General features: G+C 42.9%; 1 pseudogene; it reads right to left on the reverse strand.

Annotated features, from left to right (window-relative positions):
- Positions 1-6,137: 6,137 nt before the first annotated feature.
- On the reverse strand, positions 6,138-7,634 carry LOC146177553 (uncharacterized; annotated as a pseudogene).
- Positions 7,635-16,920: the final 9,286 nt, after the last annotated feature.

Below are 16,920 nucleotides of genomic sequence, written 5' to 3' on the forward strand. Positions count from 1 at the left end.
AAAATGAGTGACATGACAATGACAGTGGCTTGACATATCGCTTATGTACTACTTGTTATACACATTCAGACATCACTATTATGTCCATCATCTGATCATTTTATATTACGCGTTATATTTTGCGTCCACTTTTGCAGACGGACTTTTCGGGCACGTTTGGTGCCAACGTAACCTAGTAAGGCAATTTTCTAATAACTCCTTCCTTTTTCTTTCTTCTCGTGAAGGCCTTTGCTAATTTCATAATTACAATCGAAGTACCTGATAACAGAACTCGCGGCGCTGGATCTCTCACCATGAGGTCTCGAGTTTATAAACCCAAGGTCGTGACAACAATGGACGAAGAAGAATATTCATTCTACCAGCCTTGTCCTAAACGTACCTATGATTTGAACGTTCCACCAGCTGTGGTGGGTAGGGACGTATTACTAGACCTTAAGGCTGTTTAAATGGCAATAATTTCAGTACTTTATCCCATCCAATCATATGGCGTGTACCTGCAAACGTGTTACATTTGATAGTTTTTCTTATCGTGAAACCTATCACCAGTATATATGTGCGGTGTTGCGGTGATCTATACCTAGGCGTAAGAACATTGTCATAAGGGATTAGTGCGGAAAATCTTACTTACTTTGCGTCTTACTCAACAATAGCTGTGATAGCTACGATGTTCCTTTAATCATTATGTTCCTGTATTTTGCCGTGAAATTGCCATCACGTTTCGCCTTCTTCCGAACTGTAACCACCTTCTTCAATGAATGCACCTTCTGTGTTCTTCCAGTGGCAGATATAATGCGATAGTGCCATCCTTCTGTTTTTTTCCAATTGCGAAAGCCACTAAACACCACTCGCCGAAGTCTCTATGTCCTTCCTCTCCCACTTTTTCTATCTCACGAAAAAAAAATCGCCGAAGAATTCTTTCGAACACACTGCCGCGTGTCACAGTGCAGGTGGTCATAACATGAATACATCCTCCCCACCTGTGGTAGGCAGTATTCTTGAGTTAGTATGTCTAATTCCATCTTGCAAGATTAGGATAAGCATTTACCCCAACTGTACAGAATAATGCAAATTTATTAACTATTGGATGTTGCTAATTCAACTTTATTTCCGCATCCGATGCATCGCCTGAATAGCGTCCTTAAAGAAAAGATGATGGTGGGTGAAAGCGGAAGGACATAAATAGGTGCCATAGTGGAGGCCCCTGGAGTGCTTTCGATTACCTCGGGACCTTTAGCGAACACTGGCATCGCACAGCACATGAGCGCCTTTTCGTTTCGCCTCCATATACAATTCCATACATTAGTCAACTTGTCACCGAAGATGTCCGATTGATGTTGCGTTTCATACACTGACGAGGCTGCCCTTAATGCCTCTGTAAATACGTCCACTGAGCGCCTATACTCTACAGGGCTGTCCTCGCACCTGGGAGACCTCATAAAGAAGCATTGAGACCGGAAAATGAGGCGTCTTATAGCACAAAACAAAGACATTGAATACTTCAGCAAGTTGGACTCAAACCTATCGATCTCCCTATCATTGCCCCCCCCCCCTTCCCCGCTCCCAGATAACCGCAGTGTAACCCCCACTCCAAAAAACGTTGCACTGGATACTAACCCAGTCAGATGTTCAGCTCGCGTTTCAAATCATGTTCATCGTACTGATTCCACGATCAACTACACAGATGCATCACGAACTAACGCAGACCGGCTGCTTATTCATTTGAGAGCTGCAGCGAGGTAGTGACGCATGCCATCGGACCTTACAAAGATCTCCCTCCTGCAGCAATTCTCGAGACGGTACCAGTAGGTGCCATTATTCAGGACCTCTCACAAGCATCCAGTAGCCCTTGAGGATATACATCATACACTTGCTCAATACAGGCTATACGCGCCATTCATACGGGTCGCATTCCTGAAGAACTACAGCATGGGCTACACAAAGCTCTCACCATACTACGCCCCCATGCTGTCACTATGAGGTGGATTCCTGCTCACGCTGGAATTCCAGGCAATTAGGCTGTGCATAGTCCTCCCGCAGGGGGCACCTGTTAAAGCAGGTGTTTGTGTGTTTTGTGCGACACCACGGACCCCGAGCACCCACGTGTAGCCGTGCGTGGCATCGTCGTGTCTGGGGAAAAGGGGATCCTGGTGGTTGAGCCGATGCCGAGTGTTTGGACCTTTAAGGCCCCTCGGCGGAGGCAACACACCACTTTGGCCCACGCTTCCCATAGACGGCACCTCCGGCCTGACCCGACCGTGGGAAATCGGCAGTCGCCTTTTCCTGTCCTCCCCTCCATCTTTTGCTTTCCTGTCCTCTTGCTTACAACTTTCCTGTCTCCTCCTCTTTTCTTGGATTTTTTTCATTTTCCAGGCGGCAAGGGTTAACCTTGTGTGGCTAACCACCCTGTGTTACGCCATATTTGGTTACAGTCAGGGTGTAAGGCTGGCGTGGGCTGGACTTTCTCGGAAGCCCCCGTCCCGTCCCCTTGTTGGGCTCGGTGGTGGGCGGCCGCCACCCTGGCCGAACATCAACATTATTTTATGGCTTCTTTACTCTCACATGATCGATCCCGAAAAAGGGGTGGCACCGACGAAACCTCTAAATTCTTTCTGAAAAACCCAAACAGGTTCCCACGATTTCATGTAGTACACAGTGACAACGCTGAGAAAACGGCTAGACAAATCTCACCTTTCATAGTGACCAAGACACTGACAGAAGTAATAGGTCAGGGTTACAACGTAAAGAAACTTCCGAACGGAGACCTTCTTTTGGAAATCTTCTATAATCATCAACATGAAAAACTGTCCACATTAAAGTCTTTTGGAGAAATCCCAGTGACCATCAGTCCACACCGTTCTCTGAACACTGTCCGCGGAGTTATCTCTGACGATGACCTCAGATCCCTAACCGAAGAGGAACTTCTAGAAGGCCTCAAAGACCAAAACATAACAGATGTTTACAGAATAAAAATGAGGCGTGATGACAAAGAGATTCCGACCAAGCACCCCCAGGCAGCACATTTCATCGGCCCAATAATGGGGATTGATTGGGGATTACTGGCCCACAAGTGGCCCAATGGTGCTATTGAGCTACCGATAATGTACAGCCACGCTTTACCATAATCATTATTGGCCCACTGAACTTCACCCATATCCGTTATTGGCATTCAACCGGCTAACAGCGGTCAATAATGCCCATTCATATTGAAAAGTTTGCCATTATTGTATACACAATGAGGCAGCCTGGTCATTATTGGCAAACAAGCTGCAATGGTTTGCCGATATCTTCCACACTATGGTATAAGCTGGTAAATATTGTCCGGTCAATAACAAAGGCTTCTCAATATTTATTTTATTTTTTATTTATTTATTCGAAACTGTTAATCCCATCAGGGATCGTAACAGGAAGGGCATAAAAATACAGAGGTACAAAATATAGTCATGGCAATTAATCAAGTACATGAAAGAATATGATACCAAGATTATGCATAACAAATTATACTATAGCAATAAGACAGACTGAGGAGCGTATGACAAGATTTTCGCGGACAAATAATACGATAAGTGAAACACAAACGGAAGGAGAAAAATTCGTAATGACATAAGAACACAGTAATTAGATGTAAGTAGCTTATGTTTCACACGTGTACTAAAAGCATTTAATGATGAATTATTAACAATGGATGTGTGTAAGGTGTTCCATTCGCGTATAGCACGAGGAAAGTATGAATATTTGAAAGTGTCAGTACGGAATGAAAACTCGTTTAGAGTGTGAGCGTGATTATTACGTGTTTGTCTTGTTTGTGATTTTGATATGTATCTTGAAGTGTTGATTTTTAAGTGATTGTGTATTAGCTGGTACGTGGTTTTAAGGCGCGCTAGTTTTGCTCTGTTTTGAAGGCTGAGTAGTCCTGCCTGTTTGAGTAGTTCGGTTGGTGAGTCTGTCAAACCGGTGTTTGTTATATATACATCTGACCGCCTTCCTCTGTACTGCTTCTATCTGTTTAGTAAGCTTGTTAGTGAAAGGGAACCAGACAACATTGGCATATTCTAGAACTGGCCTGACAAATGTCTTATAGGCGAGTAGCTTTGTTTCCGATGGTGCTTGTTTAAGGCGTCTGTTAATGAAAAATAGCTGTTTTAAGGCGGTTGATGTGACAATGTTAACATGAGAATCCCATCTGAAATCAGAGGTCAGTGTTATGCCTAAATATTTATATTCGGAAACCGAGGCAAGGGGAATGTTGTTTAATGTGTACTGAAAAACTGATCGATGTAACTTTCTGGTTATGAATAAAGTAACTGATTTTTTAACATTAATAGTCATTTGCCATTCTTCACACCACTTTGTCACTGCTGTTAGGGCGTTATTTAAAGTTATATGGTCATTGACAGAGTTAATTTCCTGGTAAAGTACACAGTCATCGGCGAAAAGTTTAATATTTTGAGAAACACTAGTAGGTAAGTCATTTATAAAAATTAAAAATAATACTGGGGCCAGAACACTGCCTTGTGGTACACCGGATGTTACATTGGCTGTTTCGGACCTCGCGTTGTTAATTTCGACGAATTGAGTACGGTCAGTCAGGTAGTCAACAATCCAATCTACTATGGGGCCAGCTCCAAAGGTTGCAGTTAGTTTCATAATGAGTTTAGAGTGTGATACACGGTCGAAAGCTTTAGAAAAGTCTAAGAAAATTAGGTCGATTTGTTTCTGCTGATCAATGGCGAAGGATATGTCATGTGTAAGTTCGATTAGTTGTGTGACTGTAGAAACTCCTTTCCGAAAACCGTGCTGAAGAGGTGTTAAAATTTGATTTTCTTCTAAGTAGGTTGTTATGTGCTTTAAGATAATGTGTTCTAGTAGTTTGCATACTGTGCTGGTTAGTGAAATTGGTCTGAAATTTGAGGGATCTGATTTGCTTCCTGTTTTATGTATAGGTGTCACTTTAGCTATTTTCCATTCTTTAGGAAGGGTGTGCGCTGACAACGACGTGTTAAAGAGTACCACCAAAAATTTTGCTACCCATTCGGCATATCTACGCAAGAAGATGTTAGAGATTCCATCAGGCCCTGATCCTTTTTTTGTGTCCAAGTTTAGTAAGAGGTTTAAGAGACCTGTTTCTGTTACGGTAAGGGGTTCTAGGTAATTTCCGGAGCAAAAATTAGTACGAGGCGTAGTTCCGTTGTCTGTAGTGAAGATAGAAGTAAAGTAGTTATTCAGCGCGGCTGCAATATTTCGGTTTTCGTCTGGAGAAGCTTGGTTTTCATTTCTTGGTTTAGGGCTCAGGTGACGCCAGAACTTTTGGGGAGCATCTTTTAAGAAGCGAGTCAGCGTATTAGTAAAGTAAAATGTTTTAGCTGTTTTTATTTTGGATTTCAAATCAGTGATAGCCAAGGTTAATTTTTCAATTGTTCTCGGTGATGGATGGCGTTTTTGCACTTTTTTCAATCGTCGAACTTTTCGTTTGGCATGAATTACGGCTCGAGTTATCCATGGATTACGTTTGCGTATTCTCTTAGTCATGGTAGGCACATAATTAGTGATGCAATATGACACAACGTTTTTAAATCTCTGCCACAATGTTTCTATAACAGTGTGTATGTCATCCGACAGATATTGAAATGATGTTAGTTCGTGCCATAAAGTATCAAGTATGGTAGTGTCGTCAGCTCGGTTGTAGTCGGGATACGTTATTGTTGATTGCAAACAAGGTGCATTATAGTGATGCGGGACAGAACACATTACTAGTTTGTGGTCAGACAGGCCATTTAAAATTTCCACATTGGTTTCTTGACAGGGGAAATGACTACTCAGGAAAACTAAATCTAGAATGTTGGAGCTGGTTCCTTGTACACGTGTGGGTTCTGTTACCATTTGCGAAAGGTTAAAAGAAAGCATTATATCAAAAACAATATCGGCGCAAGGTGAATTATGGTGCAGGGTGTTCCAGTTAATATCAGGAAGATTGAAATCACCTAAAAGTATTAGTCTCGCCCCCTTAACATGATGTTGCATATACGTATACAATGCTTGGAGTATGATAGGATCAGAACAAGGACTAAGATAGACGCAACCCAGAACGATGGTAAAATCAGAAAAGCAGAGTTTGCAAAAGATAGCTTCTACCCCTTCAACTTCAGGTAACGTAAGGAAGCTTATATCTTTTCTTATCAATAATGCCACGCCTCCGCCTCGCGTCGGCCTGTCTTTGCGTGATATGGAATAATTTGGGGGAATTACTTCAAAGTCTTTAATTTCTTTTGTTAGCCATGTTTCAGTTATCGCCATGAATTCTGGCTTTAAACCTAATAATAAGGATTCTAGGGGACCGACCTTATTGATGATACTACGCGCATTAATGTTCACGAAGGTTATTTGGGACGCTGTGGACGGCGCGAGCGTAGAGTCCGTGTACCTGTGTTTTGGTTTTTTGTCTCGGTTAGTGAAGGCGTAACTGGAGGAGCTGCAACTGGTAACACTTCACAATGTTCGTTGTCCCAAAAATAAAGTTCACCGTTTATTTTTAGTTTGTCGTAAACCAGCGACACTTTCTCGCCGCGATCTTTTCTTGGTTTCCCGTATTTCCATAGCTTTTTTCTGATTTCGCGGACACGAAGCGAAAAATCTTCACTTATGGTAAACTCGGTGCCCTTTAATTCGTGACAGTTGCGCAAAATGTTCGTTTTTTCCCTGAAATCTAGAAGCTTTAGTATTACAGGCCTTGTTTTGTTTTCCGTTGGTCTACCTAGTCTGTGAATGCGTTCTATTGCAAATTCTTCCAGTTTTAGGGATTCTTTCAAAACTTCTTCATTTACAGTTCGCTCCAGGGATTGGCTATTTTCTTCTTCCTTTTCAGGGATGCCATAAATAATAAGATTTGATCTTCTGGAGCGATTCTCAAGATCGTCTAGCTTTAATTCCAGAGATAATACGACCTGTTGAAGATTGGCAATATGATCGGTACATGACGAAAGTTTGTCTTCAAGGAGAGTAAGGCGTTCTAGTTTGTTTCTTTATGTCCTTTCTTCTTTTATCGTCTTTATGTCATCTGCTATATTCTGTAACTGTTGCGAAAGTTCTGCCATGTCAGGCCCAGGATTACTCTCAACGTCACCCGCAAGCAGTAACAATTTCTTAACATGCACCACATCGCACACTATGTCAAGAAGTACCGCTGGGCACGGCAGCACAACAAGGCAACGCTCGCTAGATCGAAAACATTTCCCAAAGCGCTTTCTTACCTGCACGAGGAAGACAAGCGGATTATCCATCTGTGCGCAAGCCCAGCTGCCGTGCCCTTTGGTTCGAAATCCTTCGGTCAAGTCTTTTATAGTCCAAGAAGCTTGCAGCGCCGCTCCGCATGGCTTGAAGGCCACACAGTCGCTGCCGCTAGTCGTTGGCGATGGTAGGTGCCAAAATTCGTCCGTGGATCGTAGGACCGGGGGCGTTGCAAAATTGTCGTTCCGTAGCACTTGCACATGTTCGGGCTGGAAATGCTGACGTGGTTGTTGGCATCCCGACGGTATCACCAGCAGGCTGGCGATGATCTGCACGAGGAAGACAAGCGGATTATCCATCTGTGCGCAAGCCCAGCTGCCGTGCCCTTTCAGATATTGAATATATCTAGGCATACAGTGGTCAATAATGTCCAACCAACTTTGGCGGCTTCCTAACATTGTAATATCTTGGTTTCTAGTGGTCGATATTGTCTAATGAGCCTTGATGGCTGGCCAGCATTGCACATATCATGGCATAGCTTGGCTAATATTGTCCGGCCATTATGGTTGCCTCGTCAACATTGAATATATCTTGGCATACATTGGTCAATATTGCCCCACCAGCTTTGGTGGCACCCTAACATTGTATATATCTTGGATTATAGCGGTCAATATTGCCTAATGAGGTCTGATGGCTGGCCAGCATTGCACATATAATGGCATAAATAGGTTAATATTGTCCGGCCATCATGGTTGTCTTGTCAGCAATAAATAAATCATGGCATATATTGGTCAATAGTGACCCGCCTGTCATGGCGGCCTGCCAACAATGTATACATATGCATCATATTGTTCAATATTGTTCGATGGACTGTGATGGCTAGCCAGCATTGCACCCTAATGGCATAGGTTGGGCAATAATGTTCTGCCAATATGGATGGCTTGTCAACATTGCATATATTTTGACATAAATTGGTCAATATTGTCCCATCAGCTTTGATGGCATCCCAACATTGTATATATCATGGTTTCTAGTGGTCGATATTGTCTAACGAGCTTTGATGGCTGGCCACCTTTGCACATTTCAGGCTGCGGCGGCGCTAAAAAAACAGCAGAAGCAGCTCTGACCGACACAGACATTTCTAATGCTTGTATCCCAATATGACAGTGTTTTGGGGCTAATTTCGTCCCAACTAAATTTTTCGCTGGCCCGGACGTCAGTTTACGTTCAACTGTAGAAGATATTCATACGCCATACGTAATTTGGGCCACCATATATATAACGTTTATTGGGAATAATGTATAGATTGTCCTAAAATTGTTTGCCTGAGCTGACCAGACAAAATTCACAGAAGTGCCCATCACGGAAAATGTAGAATATATTTTTGGATGACCTGCGATTATAGTTGAATATTTTGGTAGAGAACTCTTTTATTTACGACTTTAGGCACGAATAATTGTTATGTAAAATTCTGCACATAATATCTTCGAGACAATTCCTCCAGACTAGAGGCCCGGATGTCGATCACGCGTGGACGTAGCTAACACAGATAGTGTTCCAAACTTTAGCCAAGTGTTGAAAAAATTCTGACAGCACGTGGAATCTACACTGCAGAAATTAGCGAAGGCGAGATTACTGCTACTGCATACGGTGCATCACGTATCATTATCGTTATCAACTAAACGCAGCGTCATTACCATTAATACTGTCATCATTGTCATTATCACTAATTGCAGCGTCATTCTCGTCGCTATCCTAGCGGTAGACAAGGAGAATTATATATGGTGCTTTTTTCGCGATCCAGGGTTTAGCGCTGTTGGTTAAATCGTTAACTAGGCTAGGAACTCGATTCCCGGTGGAGACGATTTGTTTTTCTGATCTCGTCAAATCAGGATGATTGAAAGTGATTGACATACCAATGCACAGATCCGATGCACAGATATATCCGATGCACAGATCCCGAACACATCTCGCGCACAACTCTCGCGTACGGGATTTCGTTCCATGGGCCTATTTATACGCATACGAGTGCACAAGCATACGCGCACGCTCAAGCACACATCTGATCTGACAAGCAAAAGTTTAATAGATGCGTGTCCGCGAAAAAAAATCCTGCGCAGTCAAGAAACACAAGGTACTCAAATGCAAAGAACGCAACAGAACGTGTGTGTCGCTTGAGCAAACACCAGGGGTTACGTTTGGATAGTAAACGCAGAAACGATCGAATATATCCGGTGAAGCCACATCCTGTAAACGTTTGTCCATGATTGGGAACACGCACGCGTAGCATCATTATTTCCGCCTTTTCTTTTACGTGATGGAAAGAAACCCAACATGTTCAAGCTATAGCAGAGGTGGGAGAGATCGATCGCGCTAGCCAATCAAACACGCACTGCATAATTCGCCATTACCCTAGCTGTTTTCGGCATTCAGCATAAGCACCGACTATACCATGCCTCAGTACTAGCTGTTCTTATAGACAGATATGTTGGGCTGCTTTCAGGGCCTTCGAGTTCTAATATCTACTAAACACAAATTTGTACTGTACTCTTTTGCGCTCTGCGGTGGGCTTCAGCAACAAAGACTGGACGACTTTGACCATCGGTGCAGCAGCGCATAAAATATTTCAGCTCAAAGAAAAAATACAAGCAACATATATTCTACGCTATGTCTAGCTAATTCACTTTACAAGAAAAGAAATCTGAACTGTCCTGGAATGGTTCGTATTCTAATGCGACGTAAATCGCACACTGCCAAAAAGTTGTGTACATGTAAAAGATAATAAAACATTCAACAGCACTGCATGGGGCAAGGCAAACGAAAAAAAAATAAAAGTTTTAAACAATTACCTACAGTGTAATGAATGCGCGTACATGTGTCGCCAGCATATATGGTAACAAAATTGGAATTGCATAATATAACGATGTTCTTTACGGAAGTTATTTTTCTTCGAAAGCTGTAATATATGACTCATAATGATGCATTTGACCACAGCGTTTGACAGCGCTCTCCTAAGCATTGTTCAGAAACTATTCTTCAAACATTCATTGCCTTATTATCCAACCATATAATCACCGCACCGAAGGCATTTCCCTTCAGAGAACTAAATAATTCTATCCCATCGTGTCAACCAGGTAGCTAATAGCAATTCATATATATTAAAAGTAATGCGAGTGCGTTACTTTAGCAGTTTTGGGGCATTTTTACAGAACACCACTCTCGAAGAATTTAACACATGATTGAGAATTACGTTTCCTCTCTGAAATATTCGGCCGCTTTCACAAGCGCTGCTTCCGCGGGCTGAAAGATGATTATACCGCGCTTTTTTCGGAGGACTACCTTGTCCCAAGTTCGTAGATATAGTTTCAGTGTTGGCCCTTGCTTTCGTTCCACTTTTTCTTTACTGCCAATTTAGTTCTTCAGATCTTAGCTCGTCGAGTATTTTGTATTTCTTGCTGCTTTATATGCCCACGCTTAGTTCTACGCGGATTTTTTCTTGCTCTAAATGTCCACCTGATTTGACAAAAAAAAAATAAAAACGAATAACATGAGAATTTTTAACCTTGAAGTACCCGCTGTTACGGTCGTTTTTGCTTTTCTTTTTCTTAATAGGAATACAGCAAGTATACGGGCTGTTGCATCGCTCAGTTGCGCGTGATGACGTTTCAAGAGCACTCCGTCATGAACAGCGACCTGTGTGCCATCTTTAATAAAAAAATATGTCCATTTGTTCGAACCGAGGACGATTCCGTGAAAACTGAAGATTGTTTTACGTATGTGATTATTATTTCAAACACTGAGGTAAAACGTATTTTGCATTGACAAAAAAAAAATATAGAGCAATTATCATTCCACTGAAAATGTTACCGAGCCAACAGTCGAGGCGACCAAAGAGCTCCGAACGCACTCCTCGTTGTTTTAGCGAAGCGAAGAGCAAAACTCTGCGCATTCCTCCTCACACGCTTGGCGCAAAGAACATATGGTTTCCATTCTCTCGTCCTTTTGTCGCTATTCCGCCCGAGGGCCTTGACTAAAGCAATTCTCCAAACCACTTTCAACTTCCCGTCTTGTAGCCTTTTCTCCCCGTGAAGCAGTCATCGCGGAAGGGCAGCGACCTTCACTGCCCTCTCTTTCCTCCCGGCTAAGCAGGCGTTGCTCACAATGCCCCCCACTCTACTTCCCCTCACCCTTCCCTTCCTTCCCGCCAACTTTCCTGGCCGGCAACCTCTGGGCTCACGCGGTCCTGCGGGACCTCTTTCATTTCTCTCACTCCCTTTCGAGCTTTATGCCTACTCTTTCGACAGATCTCAAGCAAAAAAAAAAGAGAGAGAGAAACCTCAACCATCTAAAACCCCACAATAAACTAAAAGTAGCGCCAACATGTGAAGTTTGCCGCCCGCCTCCTCTCCTGCGCTCTCATTCGTCGTTCGACCCTCTCATTGGCCGAGCGCCGTCACGTGCGCGCGCGCGCTTTTTTTTTCGCTGGGCGTGCAGCTTCCTCCTTTCCAGCGGGGCGGGCGGCGCGCGCGCGGCACATACATCGCGCGTGTGTTGAGTGTCTGAAGTGATCAGTTTCTTTTACATACTATATTCAAAACTCAGAGTTAAGTTGAGCTTTCTGGGACATGATTTTTAGTTGCGAGCGAATGTTTAATATTGTGATTTGCCGTTATGAATGCGCTATTGGAATGGTCTAAACGGCGCGTAGCTTATTCACGTGTTTGATCTTTCTCTTGCGCTAATCATGAGTAGTAGAAGTGTCATAAAATAGCCGCCTAAAATAGATTATTTACAGTTGCTACCATAGTTCTTATACTTTACCACACGTACAAACTTGTTCCCACAACGAACGTGATGCTAAGCTACGGATTTCTTTATTTTTTCAGTTCGAGTGTATCATACAAACCCCATAGCATCTGTGCGGTACGTTGTTTTGGCTGCAGCTTTGAAAACTTTTAAAATGTTCTGTTTGCAGTAATGATGCGGTGCACACTAAATTTAGCAGCCGCAGTCCGAGTGCGACTGCCGTGTTTTGTGTCTGTTTTTTCCTTTGTAGTTTCTTTTTAGTTCTTGCGGCAATCTATCCTAACGAAAACTATTCAAAGGAAAGCTATTGATTTGAAGCTTCCAGTTATAACGACGTCTTTCTTCTACAGGTGTTCGATCACAAAGGCACTACAAGTATAAGGGGGCAAGCACTGACTACCATTTAACGAATAGATAACGGCAAATATCATTTTGTTTTATGTTTCCAGCGTCAACAACAATCCACATGGGAAGCCGTGCACTGCCAGATGTCGCAACCAATGTAACCAAGTTAATATGGCCGGCCTCACCAAGCATGCAGCTTATTTCAACCTGAGTAAACCAGACAAGAAAGTTGCCTGAGGGCAAACAGGTAGTGCTTTATTTTGCATTTTTACACCACGGTCTAGCTGTATTTCCACTTTCCAAAAGGTTTCTGTCTTAATGGGATTTATGAATCTTGCTTTTATTTCCAGGTGCCATCTGCGAAAGGAAATACATTGTTATGCACGCTGCTCAAGTCCATATCTTTAAAGGCTGCATGGAGCTGCTGCCCCTACCATAAAAGAAGCTGCGATGAACGCAGCGCCTTCCTCCAACCTGGGACCTGAGAACACCTTGCCAAGGGACGAAAAAACAGGAGGAGCACTGAAGTCTAAGAGTTCTGCCTAAATGTTGTCATGCCCTGTAACACATGCACAACTAATAAATCACCATGCAGTGAACCTTTCAGCTGTATTATTTTCTGTGCATGGATATTCTCAGCATGCTTTATTTAAATAAAAAGCTGCATGAAAAGTATCTGCACTGCATAAGTAGGGGATAGCTTTGCAGTTGCCTATTAGTCATAGCACGAAAAAGCAACTAGCCGTGGTGCCGGATTGCCAATTGCTCTGGCTGGATGCCAATAATGCAAAACCAGTGGGCAAGATTCAATTGGAAATATTGGGTAGCCGATAAATCTGGCTGGATGCCAGTTGTGAATATCCAGTGAATAAGCATGGATACAAGATATTGGATGGCCAGTGAGCTTGGCGGGATGGCCCTGATATAACAACCAGTGAGTGAGCTTGGGTGGAAGATATTGAGTAGCCATTGAGTGCCGTTGAATGCCAGTAAACAAGGTAGTATGCCAATACTGGTTTTGATAGGGGAGCCGATCAAATTGGTTGGCATATATCTTGGCTCTTTGTGCGCCCCAATCAGACGCCAATATTGACCAATATTGGGACCAATATATCCCAATATTGGACCATTGGCGGTCCATTGACGGCGTGCTGCTTGGGCCTTGTCCTGACATTTGCACAAAGTATCCTCCCCGAATCAGTCGAAATAGGTTATGTGAAACTTCAACTCAGGAAATATATTCCAAATCCTCGCCGCTGTTTCAAGTGCCAACGCTATGGTCACGGCTCCCAGACCTGCCGCGGCCAGCCGAGATGTGCAAAATGTGCTTCCCATGAACACGATTCCCAAAAATGTGAGGTTCAGACACATTTGTGTGCCAACTGTGAGGGTAGTCATCCTGCCTATTCACGCACATGCCCAATATGGAAACAGGAAAAGGAAATCATTACCATCAAGGTCAAAGAAAACATAACTTTCCGGGAAGCACGAAATCGTGTTCTGTCAAAAAAACCGGCCTATTCTGTTATGGCACAAAAGGGCACTGAGCCACAACAGACTCTGGCACCTGCCCAGGTTTCACACAGTGAACCGGGAGCAGGCCCATGCGTGCCCTTGGTGGCTGCGGCCAGCGCTGCACCACCACCAGAAAAACAGGCTGCGCAGACCCCCAGGTCAGCCGGCCTCAAGGCCTCCCACCATGCGATGAGGGGAAATACAAACGCACCTGTGCGGTCCGCACGGGCGTCCAGCGTGTCAGAAGACGCGATGGACACAAGCCAAGGCAGTCCTGTGCCGTCGACGTCAGACGGACGGCGCAGCTCCTTGGATAGACAAAAACGAGAAAAGCCCCGAATCAGAGGGCCTGAAAACAAAACTTAACTTTCTCTACTCATTTAATACAAAATGGCTTTTTTACAATGGAACTGCAGATGACTTTTAACTAATATAAATGACATAAAACACTTATTGGCCACTCACTCACCACTAGCCTTGTGTTTGCAAGGGAAAAATTTAGGTCCCAAACATAAGAACATACTCAAAAACTATAGCCTTCCGTCGCGACCGAGAGCAAGCTCTCAGGCTCTCAGGTGGCGTTGCCATAGTAGTAAAAAGTGGAGTAGCAGTTCGAGAACACAAACTAAAAACTAAGTTTGAAGCTATAGCAGTAACCTTACAGGCTTTTAAAACTATAACTGTGTGCTGCATATACTTAGAGCCGCACCTTAAATTTAGTAGATATGAATTAGAAGATCTTTTAAAGCAGCTTCCAGAGCCATTTTTAATAGTAGGAGATTTTAATGCACATTCCATCCTTTGGGGCAGTAGAAAAACAGATACGAGAGGCGAAATCATCGAGGATTGTATACTATGTAATAATATCTGTCTCCTTAACACCGGGAAACCAACCTACTGTTCATCTAGTTCCGGAAAGATGAGCTGTATTGATTTATCCCTCAGCTCACCATCAATTTTTACAGATTTTAAATGGGACGTTTTAGATAATCCATATGGAAGTGATCACTTACCTATACTAATCAGCTTAAAGCCGCGACGCTGGAAGCTGCATTTAGCCGATTGGGCACTGTTCCGAGAGAAGGCCAGCCTAGAAAAAATTACTCTCGATAAATATAATATAGATCAACTAAACGATGCTTACACAAATTGTATCCTTACTGCAGCACATATAGCAATACCTCAGTCCTCAGGAGTGGTGAAACAAAATCACAAAACCTGGTATTCAAAAGAATGTAAACAAGCAAAAAAAGAACAAAACAAAGCATGGGGAATTTTTCGCAGATACCCAACACAGGACAATTTCGTCAAGTTTAAAAAAGCAAGAGCAAAAGCCCGCTACATCCGCCGCCGCGCCGAAAAAGCCTCCTGGCAGAATTATGTAACTTCTATAAACAGCTCAACAACATCAAAACAAATGTGGGAACAGGTTAGAAAGCTAAATGGCAGCTACTCTCCATTTACCATTCCCCTTCTAACAGCCCCCGGAGTACAGACAACTATACAAGAACAGGCCGACATTTTAGGTAAATACTTTTCTCAAGTTTCCAGTTCATCACACTACACTCAAACATTCCTAAAACACAAAAACACAGCAGAGAAACAAAAACTCCCTACAAGTAGTGGTACAAAAGAACCCTATAATAGCTTAATTACACTACAAGAAATAAAAAATGTCCTAGCTGCCGGTAGACAAACTGCACCTGGTCCTGACCAAATTCACTACAAAATGCTCGCCCACTTATCCGAACCTGCCATAGAGGCACTATTAAATTTTTTTAACAAAATATGGGTCCTAGGAAAATTGCCAGAGGCGTGGAAAAAAGCTGTTGTCGTACCAATTTTAAAACCCGGAAAGGAGCCGACATCTCCTAGTAGTTATAGGCCCATTACTCTCACCAGCTGTTTAGCAAAATCATTTGAAAGTGTTTTAAACATCAGACTAACTTTTGTTTTAGAATCTCATCAACTTTTAAACATTCATCAGTGCGGTTTTAAAAAAAGGATGCTCAACAACTGACCATCTCGTGCGTCTTGAAAACACTATCAGAGAGGCTTTTATACACCGACAGCATTGCCTTGCCGTTTTCTTTGACCTTGAGAAAGCATACGATACAACTTGGAGGTATGGGATATTGCGCGACCTAGCAGATTTAGGCATATGTGGCAGAATGCTAAAGGTTTTAAGAGACTTTGTCACATCGGTCGTTTCAAGTACGTCTTGGGACCACTTTATCAAGAACCTTTCTGCAGGAGAATGGTGTGCCCCAAGGGTGCATTTTAACACCACACTTTTCGTTGTAAAAATGAATTCGATTAGTAAAGTAATACCAAATTCCATAATGTATTCACTCTATGTGGACGACCTTCAAATAGCCTACACATCATGCAACATGTCCACATGTGAGAGACAGATCCAATTAACAATAAATAAGCTAACAAAATGGGCCAGTGAAAATGGGTTTAAATTTTCTCCGCAGAAGAGAGTGGCAGTTATGTTCTCGCTCAAACGAGGCATACAGCCCAATCCTACCTTACACCTAATTGAAATCAAACTGCCCATAAACAATAACCATAAATTCTTAGGAATTACTTTTGACAAAAAACTCACTTTTCTCCCTCACATACAAGCACTAAAGAAGAAAGCCTCCAAATCCCTAAACATCGTAAAAGTCCTTTCGCGCAAACATTGGGGATCTGATAGGGCATGCCTCTTGAATATATATCGCTCTGTTGTGCGCTCCTCCTTGGACTATGGAAGCATAGTTTATGGATCAGCTAGGAAATCATATTTAAAGAAATTAGACCCAGTGCATAACTTAGGCCTCCGCCTTGCTTGTGGTGCATACAGAACGTCTCCTGTGCATAGCCTCTATGTTGAAACTAACGAGCCTTCACTGAAAGATAGACGAGCTTTACTTACATGCGCATATGTCCTCATAATAAGGACACGGAAAAAACACTTCTGTTACCCAATTGTCACAACTTGCCCCTCCCGAACAATATTCTCAAATAAGCCTCAGACAACAAGAC

Source organism: Amblyomma maculatum, chromosome 10 (assembly GCF_055883805.1).
Source record: "Amblyomma maculatum isolate TAMU_Amacu chromosome 10, ASM5588380v1, whole genome shotgun sequence".
Classification (NCBI taxonomy): Eukaryota; Metazoa; Arthropoda; class Arachnida; order Ixodida; family Ixodidae; genus Amblyomma; species Amblyomma maculatum.